At 39.9% G+C, this 15152-nt stretch overlaps 1 pseudogene; it reads left to right on the top strand.

Annotated features, from left to right (window-relative positions):
* Positions 1–7980: 7980 nt before the first annotated feature.
* Positions 7981–14212, top strand: LOC133701551 (uncharacterized; annotated as a pseudogene).
* Positions 14213–15152: the final 940 nt, after the last annotated feature.

The raw sequence follows: 15152 nt of genomic DNA, 5'->3' as shown, positions 1-15152 counted from the left end.
ATATTGAGGAGAAGAGGACAAAGTATGCCCAGCATGCTAATAAAGGGTGGAAAATGGTTAGGTTTGAGCCAAGAGATCTTGTTTGGATTCAACTTAGTAAAGGCTGATTTACAAGCAAGTGAAAGTCCAAATTGATGCCGAGAGTTGATGGACCATTTCGGGTTGTCGAAAGGGTGAATAATAATGCTTACAAGGTTGACATTCCTGGTGAGTACAATGTCTCGACTACTTTTAATGTAAAAGACTTGTCACGATTCTGATTTGAGAACAAATCACTTTTCAACCCGAGGGTGATGATATGCATCATAATTCAAACATGGAAGGGGCTGATTCTAATATGTATGGGCATTCAAATGGTCCAATGACGAGTGCTCGGGCAAAACAACTACAGTGCCTTAACAAATCAAATATGTTTGTATTTCTACAAATAAGGCTTCAGTTATAATTTAGGAGTTTTGATAAGTTTGGGTTTGCTGTCAGCTCATGGACTAATTTTGTCCTGAAATTTGCTGCTATTTAATGCGTGGGAAAATAAAGCCTATTCTACATGGTTTTCAAGTTCAGATTGTCATATTTTTAAATTGTCCAACCATGCATGCATTCGAGTTTTGTACAAAAAGTTATGGTTGTTTTAATTTTGCATGTTTGTTTATGTCTTTTATAAGTAAAAAATGTGTGATATTTATTATTTGTCTAGTTTTCTGAAAACATCATTTATTTAGGTCTTCATTATGTTATTTTAGTATTTTCTAAACTTGAAGGGTTGTTTCAAGTATATAATGATGTTTCAGACCATGTATTGGAATTTGTGGCAATAATATTAAACTTTCCAACTTTTCATTTAGAGAGTTTTCTTCCTTGTTCTTCCATTTCCAGAATTGATTGAAGAATAAATCAGACTTATCACTCTTAATCACAAAGAGTGGGGCGTCTTTATCCTGATTGGAATTTCTTTGTGGCATCTCTGACTTATCATAGAGTTGTATTTAGACTTTATCCCTCATTTTCATTATAAATTACATAATTTTCAGCCCAAACACTATAAGAAAAACCATATAATAAAACCTACCTTCCTTCATATTCATATCATATTGTTAGTTTGTTTGGGTTAGGAAGCTAAGGAACATCAGTGAGGTCGTTCAAATATGATTGGGAAAGGGAATCATTCAAATTATTTTTCTACACAAGCCACGACATTGCACCACCCCCTCTTCTCATCTAGCGAGTGGATAACATTAAAATCACCCATAAGAATCCAAGGAATTGACCCCCAAACCTAGCTTCGCCTAACAATATCATACCATAAAGCCTCCTGTTTACAAGGCCTGTTATCTTTGTAAAAAATAGAAGCATTGAAGATCAAATTAGTACCCACTATAGAAACACCAACATAAATGATTTGATCTGAACTACCTAAAATATTAACTTTCACCTCATTTGGATCCCAACAAATCACCACCACTAGCAAATTCATAATCATGCAAGTAAGACTAGTTATTAAAAATAAGTCTAGAAACATTATATCTATTTGATTCTCTAACTCGAGTTTCAACCAACCCAAAAAGGTCACCCTATGATGTTGGATGAGGCTATGCAGTTCTGAATGCTTTAAGGGATCATTCAACCCTCTAATATTCCAACATCCAATATTCATGGGAAAAAAAATAAAAAGTTGGAAACAAACATCACAATCACCTTGACTTACCCCCTTGTGAGGGGCTAAACTTCCTTTTCTTTCACTTTGAACCTAGCGAACTCCTTCTCATTTTCTCCAGAGAGTTTTTAGCCTTAACTGCTAATAGATTAACTTCTTCATTAACGATCAAGTTTGATGGAATTTGAAATGATGGACTCATAGCCTCTGAAAACTCCTAATCACTGCACTTTTCATTTGAACCAGTTGCTGTAGGTGCAACACCTTGCTCCGATTGGACTCTATGAACGTAATGTATGGTCATGTCAAAGAAATTATTATTCAATTCAGTTATTCAATTCAGCACCTAAAGTCCTGTGCCCCTTCACTTAATCACCACTAGGAATATTTCATATCAGAGGTCAACATTGAGGACCGTAACACCATACCCTCACCACTCTCTTTAAAGTCCTTCTTTTGTTTCACAACTTCTTGCCAATTAAACTGATTTTGCTTCCCAGGCGTTGTACTAGTACCATGCTTCCCCTTAGTCTCTTATGCATTAGGATGTTTCTCATTATTATTGGGACAAGTTGCTAGAGTATGGCCCATAACATTGTAACCACTAAACTTGGATGGAAGCCACCCATACTCCACCAAAATAGCAATTAGCATACCATTTGGACAGAGAAGATCAAATTCTGTAATCAGCATCTTCGAAACATCTATCTCAAAACATATTATTGCGTAATTCAGCCTTTTGAACATTAGGATTGTGAGGTCAGCGTGAACAGGGATCCCTATAGCAATAGCAATGTAACTCAGCTCCTTAGTGGTCCAATATTCTAATGGGACATTTTGAAGTTTAACCCAAATCAGAACTTTAGCTAAATCATTTTTAGAAAATTACATGTTAGGCTGCCCATGTTTGAGCACTATTTGTCTATTTGAAATGTGCCACGAAGCTCTTTCTAAAACAGCAGCAACACAATCAATGGACACAAAAGAAAAGAGAAAAAAACTTCGTTGTCCGAGGATAGAACTTTTGTTAACCTAGATAACCCCCAAATTCTGTCGGTTATAGAATTAACCAATGGGAAAGAAACTTTTTGGCCTACAAAGTGTCCAACAAGGGTTGATTGCCAAAGGTTACAGCCATCTTCAAACATGTCCGAAGGAGGATTTAGAGTTGGGGGTGAGAATTGCAGGCTTCTATTTAGGCTTTTAGTAACGTCAAATTTAACTACACCCTTAACAACCTTTAGAAAGTTTAAATTTCCACTGTTAGGCTGCTGGACATAAGTAGTGCCATGCTGAACATTGTTGTCTGATGAATTAATAGGTGGGAAAGGTGGTGTGGCATGCTATTATCCACCGAATAATGGGATTCTAGCTAAGCTGTCTTCTGCTAGCCAGTGGACTTATTTCCTTCCTTGGCTAATTGATGTTGTTGCTTTTCACAAGAATTACTTTTTTTTTTTTTGATCAAATGTAAGAATTGTATAGATCAAAAAGACGCTGGAGACCAGCAATACAAGAAAAAGGGTTCGAAGTCCCTTTAACAAAGCAAAAGCAAGACAAGCTTGCTGAACAGAGAACAAAGGGAACATACTCCCTTGAACAAATCATAAGCAAGACAAGCCTGTTGAATAGAAAAGCAAAGGGAATAGACTCCCTCGAACAATCAAAGGGAACATACTCCCTTGTACAAACCATAAGCAAGACAAGCTTGCTGAATAGAAAAGCAAAGGGAACAGACTCCCTGGAACAATGAAAGGGAACAGACTCCCTTATACAAGCATCAAAGCCATAAGAAGGATAGCAGAAGGGGAGGCGAGGAGCAAGCTGCACCAACAAACTCCAACTCTAACCGGCTAGGGAGGAAGTCCCAAAGATCAGCAGCATCAAAACAGCAAGCCTTGTAACCAAGACCAACCCCAAGAGGGCCAACATCACAGGCAATCTGCAGAGGACCTGCAGGCCTGGTCAAACATAACAGCAATCCTGGCTGGAAGACATCTCCAGCAGCCACACAAACCAGCTGTAAAAGCAACAGAAACAGGGAACATCCGTCTATCCACAAAAGCAAACCAATAGCTCTAGTAGAGCAGCAAGCGAGAGGACCAAACAGTTGGGGAGAGAGCCTCACCCAACTGAAACACTGACCAGCAAACGGCATCTCCAGTACAGCAATATGCAAGGGGACAAAACAAGTGGGGAGAAAGCCTCACCCAGACGGGTCCCTTTACCAAGCAATCCGGAGAAACTATCCGCACAGCATCACCTGCAGACCGAGCCTCCACCCCACTATTGGCTATCTTACTTCCAGTATCCCAGCAGGGGGAGATCAAATCATTGGGGAGAGAGCCTCACCCTCATTGATCCCCTCAACAGGCAGACAGCAGCAGGCCGACATATCTGCTCCAGCTTCCATCAACAACCAGGAACTGGGGGAGATCAAATCATTGGGGAGAGAGCCTCACCCTCTTTGATCCCCTCTACAGGCAGACATCAGCATGCCGACACATTCCAACCGGCTGCAAGAAGCATAGCATACCAAGCTGCATATAGCAGCAACCAAGCGAACCAGCTGCTCCAGAATGGTAACAAACAAGAGGACAAAGCATTTGGGGAGAGACCCTCACCCAAACAGAGCTCTTTACCAAGCAACTCAAGAGTAGTGAACCAGCCACACATCATCTCTAAAAGACCAAGTCTGCACCACGACATTAACATTGTTGATACTAGAACAGTCTCCATCCAGCACATAGAAGTAAGCTGAAGCATGAAAGATCCCCCAATATCCTTCAATCGAACCAGCATGCTAACAGAGCTGCGGCAGAAAACTCTACATCAGTAGCCTAAGCAATTGGGGAGAGAGCCTCACCCAAACTGATGGGATCCAGAGCATCAACAAAGAGGTGGAAGCAGACTCCAGGAGAGCCCAAGTAAAGGGCAGCCAAAACAAAACTGCAAAGTGACCAAGACCCACAGCTGAATTAGCTTGATATGCACACACAAACCAGCCACTACCAGCAAGGAAGCCCAGGCCAACCAGCCAGAACCCACAAGAGACTGAGGCAGACTGGAGCAAAAACAAGACCAGCCCCAAGAGGGTCATCAACACATCACAAGTGATCTGCAGAGAACCTGCAGGTCAAGGACATATTCCAGCAAATCTTCAATTGCATATGCAATCAAACAGAACTTCAGGCTGCATATGGCAGCAACAAAGAGGACCACTCCAGTAAAGGATGAGGTACCCAAATAAACAAAACCATTCCAGCAATGAATGTCATCCGCAGCCTGCACTCCCATAGGCACATGCATAGTCCCTTAATCGGCATAACAACAAACAGCAAACAGAGCTGTATATAGCAGCAACTTAAGCTGCATAGAGCAGCAACCGAGACCAGCCCAAGAGGGCCAACATATAACACAGAACTGAAGCTGGTAAAAGCTCCAGGAGACAGATATCGCAAACAACAAGCACAAGCAAGTATATCCAGGGCTAGGGTAGAAGAGCCAATCCAGAGAACCCTGAGAGAGATCCTTCAAACAGCCCACAAGTCAAATGATCATAGGCCAGAAGCAACAGGCAGTCAAGGACCACAAACAGCTCTAGCAAACAGAGAGGATCAAAGCTGCTACTAATCACATGTATCAGGAGACAGCAATAGACCCAAGATACCACAAAGGAGAATTCCAACAACAACCATCCTGAACGGGGAGGCACCCCCCCGCAGCCAAAAGTAGCCACCGATACCAGATAGCTACACAAACCCAATATATCCAAAATGGCAACACAACACAGCCAAGAAGACCAGCATCACAAGAGATGGGCCTTGGAACCAGAAAAACAACCTCTGATCCCCCAAACAAACATCACCAAAACACAGAAGGGAGGGGTAGGGCAACACCTACCACTCCTAGATCGGAGAACCCAGTGACACAAAAGACCAATCATTGATACAGAGAGAGTACCTGAGTTGGTGGAGAGACTGGGTGGACAAAAGATCCCGCAAATGCAAGCAGCAACAACCGCCATGGTAGGGCTAGGGGCGAACCACCGCAGAGGCGCCTACTAGGGTTGAAGGAGTATCAACCAAAAGGCTAATATCCGGACTAGCTGCTACCAGAGCACACGGTTAAGGGTTGGGAGATCGCACAACCCTAGACCGAAGATTTGAATACTGCTTGAGAAAATGGGGATCAGATACAGCGAGAGCTTCAGATGCCAAAGACAAAGCCAGATGGCACATAGTCTCTTCATGGGTTCAAATCTGTTGAATCGAAGATGAGAGACGCTGATCGCTTGCCATAGATGGCCACAAAAATGGTCCGGGAAGAAAGAGTCTTCAATCGGGTACGCAGGAGCTGCAGGGCGCCACCTAGAGGAGAAAAATTTCAAAATGAAGGAGAGCATCTCTCTCTACATTTTCACAAGAATTACTTAATAGAGTAAGAGGTGGCGTGACAACCTGCAAAGCTGGTGGCTTTCCTAAAGCTTTCATACCAGGGGAACTGATGCGGATCAGCTCAACACCAAGCGTAATCATGCCTCGTTACCCATTGGAGGTGCCAATTGGGCCAATCACAAGAGTTAGGGAAAAGAAGCTTAAAGAAGCATTGAATGGGCTTGTTCAGAACTTATGGAGTAAGATGGACATAAAGGGGCTTGAGACATTTAAGGAGCATGAAGGACAGCCTTTAATTCATCTAGTTCAGGTCCAAGAAGAGCCCAATTTGTGTGGAACAAGGGATTGATATGTCCGGCCTAATACCAGCCTTGTTAGGCTTCTTTTTTTTTTTCCTAATGCTATAAGGATAAAATGTCAGCAATTTATTCTCCTATTAAGTAAGGAAGTTGGCCATATCTTATTCCTAAATAGGGGAGGACTATTTAATGATTTTTCTAATATAGGAAGGAAATTAATTAAATCAGCAACAAAGGAGGAAATTTGTTTTCTTATTTGTCCAAGGTAAACAAGGAAATCCAAGCTAATCAAGGGCATCAAAAGAAAGAGGGCAACAACACAAATTTTCCAAATCAGATTTTTCCTAGTTATGTAGGACTTCTTAAGGGTGACAAATTTGATTCTAGCATATTTAGGATGGTAATTTTGTGTTGGTGCCTAGGTACAAGTTAACTTTATATCACACTCCTATCAAACCTGATTTACTTGGCTTTCCGAGAATTGGTGTCTTTGCGTGTGGGTTAAGTGACCATGTGATCATGAGGTTCACATCATTCGGTATCAGAGCTTGACTCCATCAATCAGGTTATATCCTTTTGAAATTTTCGTTTCTTATTGTTTCCACAAAAAAAATTTCTTAGTGTCCAATTTCTTCTTCTCTTGATTTCGCAGCATATCGAAATATATATATATATATATATATATATATATATATATATATATATATATATATATATATATAGTTATTTCACTTGGTTCCTGACCAAAATATATCAATGGCATAAAAAATAGAGAAAAAAAGAAAAAGTATACGAAAAAAAAAGTCGTTCAAAAAGGCATTTTTTTGTTGCTGCCGCAGAAAATTAAACAAAGGAAAATTTGACCAAATCAACTCAAAATGAGCTCAAATTTGATTCTGTTATTACTGGGACCCTAATCGCATCACATATCAAATGTGGGGTCAATTGGATATCGTTTGCTTTAGGTTTCAAATTCGGGTCTAATCAGGTCTGATTCATAACGTTTTTGCGTCAGTACATCAAACCTTATCATAAATTGCTCAAACGTTATATTCTGTCTATTTGGGTTGATATCGCACTATATCTGAAATTTTATCTCAATTGGACATCATTTACTTTAGGTTCCAGATTCGAACTTAACTCGTCGTAAACGAGTCTGTTTTGCATCAACTTTTGAAATTCGCTTGCTTCCTGTTATTTTTGTTTATTGCAGTTTATTTTCATTATATCCAACATATTTGGGTGTTGATTCATCATTTTGCATGTTTTTGTTTCTGTTTTTTATTCGAGTCTTTAGTTTCGTTCATATTTCAGATAGACTCACATGCTACTCGCGAGACTATCATCGCAGTTTTGTTTTGCTTGTTTTCTAGTTTCTATTGCTTCTTGAGTCATATATATATTTGGATTGCACTGCCAAGTTGGTTCTATTTGGTGTCGATTTCAGTTTCGCAAGAAGGTGAGAGGAGAGGTGTGAGCGTGTGAGGATATTAAGAGTGTTTAAGCAAAACACGAGTGACGTGAGGATAATTTTTTTTACCACTAACCAGTTTTTGCAGGTACTATCATGTCAGATCAAAACAACATACCACCCCATCCCTAGGGAGAACTTACGTCCCAAATGCAAGGCATGACGCAGATGATGGAGAGGATGATTTTTGTGATGGGAAACGTGTGTGACAGACTTGATAGGGTGGAGAAACGTGGTAACGAGGCTGGTACAAACACCCAAAATGTGAGGAAGCTTGGGGCTGAACCGAAAGCAAACAATGGCAGTAGGGCTGAAAGGCCAAGGTGGGCTGATTATGAGGATTTTGAGGGGGCCGTTAATGATATTGGTGATGGTGGTTTTGAGGATGAGGCCATAGGCCATCGGGAAGATTTTCGGCAGCCTAGAAACCAAAGGGATTATAGGAATAGAACTAGGGGCCAATTCAGCCAAAGGGAAAATTTCCATAGTATTGAGGGACATACTGATTTAGATGGTGATTTGGATGCTATCAAACTGAAAATACCTTCTTTTCAAGGTAAAAACAATCTCGAGGCATATTTGGAGTGGGAGAAAAGGGTGGATTGGATTTTTGATTGCCATAACTATTCGGAGACGAAGAAAGTTAAATTAGTAGTCATCGAATTCACAGATTATGCACTGATTTGGTGGGATCAGAATGTTATTAGTAGAAGGAGGAGTGGAGAGAGGCTGGTAGCGTCATGGAAGGAGATGAAAGTGTTGATGAGAAGGTGATTTATGCCTAACCACTATTATAGAAATTTGTATATGAAATTGCAGGGTTTGAATCAAGGCTCTAGGTCCGTGGATGAGAATTTCAAGGAGATGGAGATCGCCATGATTCGGGCCAATGTGATTGAGGATCGGGAAGCTACGATGGCTAGATTTCTAAATGGGCTGAATAGGGACATTGCGAATGTTATAGAATTACAACATTGTGTGGAATTGGAGGACATGGTCCATATGGCAACGAAGGTGGAGAGACAAATAAAGAGAAGGGGCAGTATATATTTTCAGACCAATTTGGCTTCATCTTTCTCAATATGGAGATCGAATTTGAAGAGGGGGCTGTCCAACCAAAGTCTTATGCAAAGGCCGAACCACCTAAGGCCAAAAAGGATACTCACACAGATGGAAAGGTAAATCTGAATCTCAACCTACTCGTGATAGAGATATTAAATGCTTTAAGTGTTTAGGGAAGGGGCACATTGCATCTCAGGGGAGGTTGAATATGAAAGTGAAGAGATGCCACCTTTGGTGGATTGTAGTGATGAGGAGATTGCATATCCTGTTGAGGGAGAGGCCTTGGTTATAAGACGTGCGCTGAACATGCAAATCAAAGAAGATGATGTAGATCAGCAACGGGAAAATATATTTCACACTCGATGTCACATCCAAAAACAAGGTATGTAGCATGATAATTGACGGAGGTAGTTGTGCTAATGTTGCTAGTGATACCCTTGTGAAGAAATTGAATCTGAGTTATATTAAGCATCCTAGGCCTTATAGATTGCAATGGTTGAATGAATGTGGTGAAGTGAGGGTTACTAAGCAGGTTTTGATTGTGTTTGCTATTGGGAAGTATTCTGATGAGATTGTGTGTGATGTAGTCCCAATGCATGCTAGTCACTTACTTTTAGGGCGTTCATGGCAATTTGGTCGGAAAGCGATTCATTATGGGTTTAGAAATAGGTTCACTATTGTAAAGGATGGTAAAACCATCACTCTTGTACCTCTTTCTCCAAAACAAGTGTATGATGATCAAATGAAAAAAGAATGTGAGGATGGGAAGAGTTCATTCACATGAGGACAATGGTGAGAGAAAACCATCAGATTCGGCTAAACCTAAATCATTAATTAAACCGGTTGAGAGTGGAGGTAAAAACCGAGGAGTGAAGAAAGTAAGCTCGTGTGATGATAATAGTGTGGAAAAATTAAAAAAACAACCTAATTTTTATGCAAAAGGATCTCAAATCAGATCTGTATTTTTCACTAATAAGCCAATGATCTTACTTGTGTGTACAAGGAGGCTTATTTTAACACTAACGATCTTGATTCTACTATTCCTAGTGTGGCTGTTTCTTTGATGAAGGAGTTTGATGATGTATTCCCTGAAGACATCCCTAATGGATTGCCACCGTTAAGGGGGATTGAACATCAAATTGACGTTGTGCCCGGAGCTTCGATTCCTAACTGTCCAGCCTATAGAAGCAACCCCGAGGAGACAAAGGAGCTTCAAAGGCAAGTAGATGAGTTGATGATAAAGGGGTACATTCGTGAGAGTATGAGTCCTTGTGTTGTGCCAGTGCTACTTGTGCCTAAAAAGGATGGAACATGGAGGATGCACGTTGATTGTCGTGTCGTCAATAACATAACGGTAAAGTATCGATATCCTATTCCTACGCTTGAAGACATGCTAGATGAGTTACATGGATCATGTATTTTCTCTAAGATTGACCTAAAAAGTGGGTACCATCAAATTAGGATGAAAGAGGGTGATGAGTGGAAAACTGCATTTAAGACTAAGCATGGTTTGTATGAATGGTTAGTCATGCCGTTTGGACTTACAAATGCGCCTAGCATGTTTATGCGTTTAATGAATCATGTATTGCGTGCGTTTATAGGTAAGTTTGTTGTTGTATATTTTGATCATATGTTGATCAATAGCAAGAGCTTAAATGAGCATCTTGATCATTTACGTAATGTACTTAGTGTGTTGCGTAGGGAGCAATTATATGCTAATCTTAAGAAGTGTACCTTTTGTATGGAAAAAATTGTGTTTCTTGACTATGTCATAATTACGCAGGATATTGAGATGGACAAGGAGAATGTTAAGGCCATCCGGGATTGGCCTACACCAAAATCGGTAAGTAAGGTAAGAAGTTCTCATGGACTTGCTAGTTTTTATAAAAGGATTGTAAAGGATTTTAGTACTATTGCTACACCTTTAACTGAAATTGTGAAAAAGTATGTTGGATTCAAATGGAATGATGAACAGGATAAGGCTTTTAATTTGTTGAAAGATAAACTTTGTTCGACGCCTATTTTAGCTTTGCCAGACTTTACGAGAGCTTTTGAAGTTGAATGTGATGCGTCAGGTATTGGAGCTGTGTTAATGCAGGATAAGAGGCCCATTGCGTATTTCAGCAAAAAACTTAATGGGGCAACTTTGAATTACCCAATATATGACAAGGAGCTCTATGCCTTGGTAAGAACTTTAGAGACGTGGCAGCATTACCTGTGGCCCAAGGAGTTTGTGATACATTCTGATAATGAATCATTGAAGAACTTGAAAGGGCAAGGTAAGTTGAGTAGGAGACATGCCAAATGGATGGAATTTATTGAAACCTTTCTGTATGTGATCAAGTATAAGCAAAGAAAAGAAAACATTGTGGCTGATACACTTTTGTGCAGGTATGTTCGTTTATCTACTTTGGATGCTAGATTTCTAAGATTTGAACACATAACAGAATTGTACAAGGATGATAGTTATTTTGCTAATGTCTACAATGCTTGCCAGACTTCGGCTTTTGGGAAGTTTTATAGACTTGATGGATATTTGTTTAAAGAGAGTCGATTGTGTGTTCCATTAAGTTCTATGCATGAATTTCTTGTACATGAAGCACATGGGGGCGGGTTGATGGGGCATTTTGGTGTTGTTAAGACTTTGGATGTGTTGCATGAGCATTTTTATTGGCCTAAAATGAAAAAAGATGTGCAACGCATATGTGATAAATGCATAACTTGTAGGAAAGCAAAGTCTAGCACTCAACCACATGGCTTGTATACCCCTTTGCATATACCTAAGGAACCATAGGTAGACATTTCGATGGTTTCGTCTTAGGTTTACCTAGGTCAAAACGGGGTAGGGATTCCATCTTTGTAGTTGTTGATAGGTTTTCAAAGATGGCACACTTTATTCCATGTCATAAAACTGATGATGCCACTAACATTGCTGATTTGTTCTTTAAGGAGATGGTACGACTTCACGGGGTCCCTAAAAGCATTGTTTCTGATAGAGATGATAATTTCCTTAGCTATTTTTGGAAGGTGTTATGGGGGAAATTGGGTACTAAACTGTTGTTTTCAACTACTTGTCACCCCCAAACAGATGGACAAACCGAAGTAGTTAATAGGACCTTAACACAACTTTTGCGTGCTGTCATTCAAAAGAACTTAAAGAATTGGGAAGATTGTTTGCCATTTATAGAGTTTGTATATAATCGTAGTGTGCACTCTACTACTGAATTTTCACCATTTGGAATTGTGAATGGAATTAACCCCTTTACTCCAATGGATTTGGTTCTTTTGCCTGTTGATGAAAGGGTTAGTTTGGATGGTAATCGTAAAGCACATGTGGTGAAGACACTCCATGAGAGTGTGCGGGAACATATTGAAAAGAGGAATCGTGTGTATGCAACCAAAACTAATAAGGGGGCGCAAACATCTTGTCTTTCAGCCTAGTGATTGGGTTTGGATACATATCCGCAAGGAGAGATTTCCGGCCCATAGGAAATCAAAGCTACAACCACGAGGAGATGGGTCATTTCATATCCTTGAGAGGATTAATGACAATGCTTATAAAGTTGATTTGCCAGGTGAGTATGGTGTTAGTGCTACTTTTAATGTTTCTGACCTTACTCTGTTTGATGTAGGCAATGATTCGAGGTCGAATCCTTTTGAAGAGGGAGGGGATGATTCGGATCAGCCCAACACCAAGCGTAATCATGCCAACAACCCATTGGAGGTGCCAATTGGGCCAATCACAAGAGCTAGGGCCAAGAAGCTTAAAAAAGCATTGAATGGGCTTGTTCAGAACTTATGGAACAAGATGGACCTAGAGGGGCTTGAGACATTTAAGGAGCATGAAGGACAACCTTTAATTCAGTTCAGGTCCAAGAAGAGCCCAATTCGTGTAGAACAAGGTGTTGATATGTCCGACCAAATACTAGCCTTGTTAGGCTTTTTTTTCTAATGCTACAAGGATAAAAAGTCAGCAATTTATTCTCCTAATTAAGTAAGGAAGTTGGCCATATCTTATTCCTAAAGAGAGGAGGATTATTTAATGATTTTCCTAACATAAGAAGGAAAGTAATTAAATCAACAATAGAGGAGGAAATTTGTTTTCTTATTTGTCCAAGGTAAACAAGGAAATCCAAGCTAATCAAGGATATCAAAGGAAAGGGGGCAGCAACACAAATTTTCCAAATCAGATTTTTCCTAGTTATGTAGGACTTCATAAGGGTTACAAATCTAATTCTAGCATATTTAAGATGGTAATTTTTGGATTTTTATTATTTTCTTCTTAGTTTTTGGGTTATTATTGCTTATTTGGGTCAATTGTAAGTGGACTTCATATAAGTCCACCTAAGGGGGGGCCATTAGGGTTTCTTTAAGTCTAGAGTCAGTATAAATAAAGGCATAACTAAAAATGTAAGGTTGCGCAATTTTTAGATCAATAAACGTTTTTGCTGCACTTGTTGTGTGTTGGTGGGATAATCTCCCTTCCTTGGTTCTCTAAAGAACTGAAAACGACTTATCGAAGAACAACTGGCTTCGTGGCGTCATCCTTATACTTCTCGTTTGTGAATCAATATTCGTTGGGTGGGGGTTTCCATTTCCAATAGTGCTGGTGCCTAGGTACAAGTTAACTTTGTGTCACACTCCTATCAAACCTGATTTACTTGGCTTTCTAGGAATTGGTGTCTTTGCTTCTGGGTTGCGTGGCCACGTGATCACGAGGTTTGCTTCAAACCAGTTTGGTGACAAGTCTATGCTTTTGCGAATCAGTTCGCTGACAAGTTAGTGGTGCAATGAATCAGTTCATTGACGAGTTTGTGCTTCAGCAAATCAGTTCATTGACGAGATTATGTTGCAGCAAATTTGTTCGCTTATGAATCTGTGTTTCAGCAAATTAGTTCTTTGACGAGTCCATGTCATCATTTTTTCTGACGAATCTATGCTCCAGGGAATCAGTTTGCTGACGAGTTTGCATTGCAGTGAATCAGTTTGCTGACGAGTCTATGTTTCAGCAAATCAGTTTTGTTGACGAGTCCATGTCATCAATTTCCGATGACAAATTGGATGTCACCAACGAGCTAGTTTTGCTGCCGAATTCTGCGTCACTAGCAAAGCAGTTTCGCTGCCGATTTTCTACGGCAGACTCCCATGTTAGAAATGATGTAAATGCTTATAACGATCTCATTGTAAACATATTTTTTTTTGAAAAATGTATGGTGAAGAGTTATGTGATTATCAAATACAAATGTGCTGATTGTGATCATTGATGTGTTAGGTGGTGCGACCGAGATCGGACCTTCGACCGGGCAAGGACACCCAACTAGAGGAATAAGGAGGAGGTTTTCACCTTCCTCTATCATAATGTTAATTTATGAAATGTTCTATCATGAATGTCACCATATTGTGTTAGTACAAATACCAAGCTGTCAAAGGGGTAATTGTTGATGAACAAATAATTAGCTTCGGCTAATAGCATCCTAAATGGAAGACCGCGATGAACAAATGATTAGTTTCGGCTAATGGTATCTGAATGGATGGCTGGGATAAATAAATGATTTGTTTCTATTAATGGCATCCTAAATGGATGGCCGGGATGAATAAATGATTAGCTTCGGTTAATGATATCCGAGATGGATGACCGGGTTGTGATCGTTGATTAGCTTCAGCTAATAGCATCCGAAAGGGATAACTGGGTTGTGATTGTTGATTTGCTTTGGCTAATGGCATCCGAGAGGGATGATCAGGTTGTGCTTGTTATTTGCTTCGGGTAAAGGCATCCGAGATGAATGACCAGGTTGTGGTTGATGATTAGTTTTGGCAAATAGCATCCTAGATGGATGACCAAGTTAATTATAATGATTGACTTCAGCTAATGGCATCCGTAAAAGATGACGGGTTTGACTTTTGTGATTAGTTTTGATTAATGACATCCGAGACGGAGTACCAAGTTTAGACATTGCGATTAGTTGAGGTTAAAGCATCTAAGGTGGATGACCGGGTTAAGGTGAAGTAATTAACCGCGACCGAAGATTAAACTTCGACCTCACCACTCTTATAGAGAGGTTGGGGCATATGAATGAAGATAATGCATTTAGCGAAATAATAAGGATTGTACAATGTATATGAGAAGTGAATGAAAGATTGTACTCACCTTCAGTTGATAGCAAAAAATAACGATAATATCCTTCTATTTATTATTATTATTTTTAGATTATTTACAATTCTTGTATCCATGTTGTTTTTGTAATAGGGACATCACACAATTAAGATGC

This window comes from Populus nigra, chromosome 8 (assembly GCF_951802175.1).
Source record: "Populus nigra chromosome 8, ddPopNigr1.1, whole genome shotgun sequence".
NCBI classification, from domain to species: domain Eukaryota; kingdom Viridiplantae; phylum Streptophyta; class Magnoliopsida; order Malpighiales; family Salicaceae; genus Populus; species Populus nigra.
This window is presented reverse-complemented; position numbering and strand designations above follow the sequence as displayed.